The sequence below is a fragment of the Primulina huaijiensis genome, chromosome 7, assembly GCF_012295235.1.
Source record: "Primulina huaijiensis isolate GDHJ02 chromosome 7, ASM1229523v2, whole genome shotgun sequence".
Taxonomy (NCBI): domain Eukaryota; kingdom Viridiplantae; phylum Streptophyta; class Magnoliopsida; order Lamiales; family Gesneriaceae; genus Primulina; species Primulina huaijiensis.
The window spans coordinates 13353252-13355878 of record NC_133312.1 but is presented as its reverse complement, the minus strand read 5'-3'; the positions used below and the strand labels follow the sequence as shown (position 1 = coordinate 13355878).

The 2627-nt window shown below is 30.5% G+C and overlaps 1 long non-coding RNA gene across 1 annotated transcript; it reads left to right on the top strand.

Moving 5' to 3' along the window:
• The first annotated feature begins 1147 nt into the window (after positions 1-1147).
• LOC140980137 (uncharacterized) lies at positions 1148-1844 on the top strand. The gene is made up of 2 exons (XR_012175886.1): positions 1148-1259; positions 1781-1844. It is a non-coding gene; the product is annotated as an uncharacterized lncRNA (long non-coding RNA).
• The last annotated feature ends 783 nt before the right edge of the window (positions 1845-2627 follow it).

The following is a 2627-nucleotide window of genomic DNA, read 5'->3' as shown; positions in this document are numbered from 1 at the left end:
TTATTGGGTCATAAGTTAATCATGAAAAATTATGAATGCTTATGGGACATGTAGATTTTCTTAGAAATTACTGATGATACATGGTGGCTAGTTGAGTTAAATTTTGAGGATTTCATGTAAGGAATAATGATTGGAACACTACGACGATCTTTGGAAGTATCAAATATAGAAATTATTTCGAGAATTATAAGGTTTAATGATGCTAAGTCCAAAATTTTATGGGGACAAAAATGCAAATCTCGAAGAGTTGTAGGGCCAGAATTGTAATTTTCGAGAACTTTAAAGACCAAATTGCAAGTCTCGAAATTTTTGAGGATTAAATTATAAATTTTGAGGGACACTTGGGTTAAATTAGTACTTTTCGAGGTTATGAAAATTGATTTTGGGTTTAATAAGCTTAAAATTATTTAAATTTATATTCCGAGAAACATATAAAATAGAATTAGGAACGCCAAGAACTTATGGGTAATTTTGGAATTTTCGAGATTAAGGATAAATTGGATAATATTCGAGAAAAGTAAGAATTAAATTTGCAATTTTTAAGAAATTTGGGAACTAGTTTAGCCGTAAGTGAGAATTGAATGGGTTAAATGATAGGAATTATCGGTGATTTAGGCTTGAAGAATATTTAAAACCTTTAGATATATGGGTTATAATGTTATAAGGAATGATAATCAAGGACATTGTAAGATAAATCAATCTTGGGCTTGAAAATTTAAGCGTTAGTGAAATAATGTTGTGGCAAATTAAGAATTTAATGTGATGACGATTTAAGGTAAAGTTGATCGGTTAGTTAAGTTATACGAATAAACATTGAGTTAACAAATTTTTGGGAACTTAAGTTTGATGTGTCATAAGTGTTAGCCATGATCATAACAGTTAAGATTATACTTTGTGCGAATTTAAATTTTTTTAGAAAGTTGGGTTAGTATGATGGACGGTTAGGTTAATTGATAGACGCAGGTAAGAGGTGAGGCAGACACCTTGTCTCGAGGAATTTTTTTAAAGCCATTAAAAACTTGGGATTAGGTAGATATGTGTATTGGAATTGTGTTATCCAAAACTACTTGAGTTGTCTAAGTTTGAATTTCAAATTTATGGGATATGTGTTCATACGGAAATGTTGGGTGAAATAAAAACGAAAGAGAATCAGTGGTGTTCAACATAGTTTACCAATGGACGAATATTAAAATTCTTACCGAGTAAGAAATCTAAAATCTTAATATGGGAATTCTAGAACTTTATGGGTTATAAGTAAAGTTGATTTACTAGGGTTAGTCCAACATTAACATGTGATAACTTAGTAAGTTTTATACGCTAGAATTAATTAAGCATTAAGAATACGTAAGATGCGACATTTGTTTCAAGGAGGAAAGTCCGAAGGTCTTAGGCCTCAACTATATTGTAATTATAAAGGAAATAGTTTAAGCATGTGATTGATAAGAGAAGGGTTTTATTATTAAGGTAGAAGATCCATATTGTATAATTGGGTTTTATGAATTAACGTTACTCGAGGTTTAAGAATTTGCAACAATTTCACATTCGGGATGTACTCGTAAATAATTAAGTTATGTAAGTCTGGTGTCGTAAGATAAAGATTTGATTCAAGGATCTTAGTCTAATATTATTATGAGGTTGAGATAAGGTATAACATTTAAGTGTATTATCGAGGATAGGAATCGATCAGTAAATTTTGGTGCTAAGGTTTCTTAGGGTGAACTGCATAAATACAAATGTAATAGATCAATGAACATTACGGGTACAATATAAGAAAAGTAAGACGCAATAAAATTCGGACTGCCATTTCTAATATTGGGAAGTTTGAGAAAAGTCAGAATTCGAGGCCTGAGTTGAATAGAAATAAGTCGCCATAAGTCGTTCTAGGTTGCAGTTCGTAAATAAGGATTCAATAGGAAAAATAATTAGGATTGATGAGACGTAAGGACAGTTTACCACTAATTTTATTAGAGTAGCGCAGCGGAAGCGTGGATTGTTGGGATACTAAAACTAAGAATCTAAACTTTTTATGTATAGAGGATAAGCGAATTTCGGAGACGAAATTCAATTTAAGGGGGGTAGATTATAACGTCCCGAAAATCTGAAAGTCCACGTGAACCATGTGCATGCAAATTATTAAATTTCTTTGGTATTTTATTAAATTGTTTTAAAGCATTAAATGCATGTTTATTTTATTAAAATGTGTTTAATAATTATTTTTATGTATTTTATGCATAATTCAAGCATGATAGAATTTATTTCACGAAATTTTAAAGGTTTATGCATTAAAGATTTTTAAGTTTCATTTCGCGCTCGAACGAGGAACGGAGACCGGAGAATTTTCAGGAAAATATTTTTATAACATGATTTATTTTTATAAATTAATGCAAGGTGTTTTTAAGTTGATTTTTAAAAAAATGGGATTCTTTTGGATATTTTTACCCGCAGGGTTTTATTTTTATCGGTACGCGAATTTTATCGAATCGGGGGACGTTTTCAGGTTTCGGCTTATATTTTCAAAATCTTTCCAACACGAAATATTGTTCAGGAGTGCGGTTGGATTTACTTGGCCTTCTTTTACTCTAGTTAGGCTTAAAATTATTTTTTTTAAACCTTAATTATAATACTAT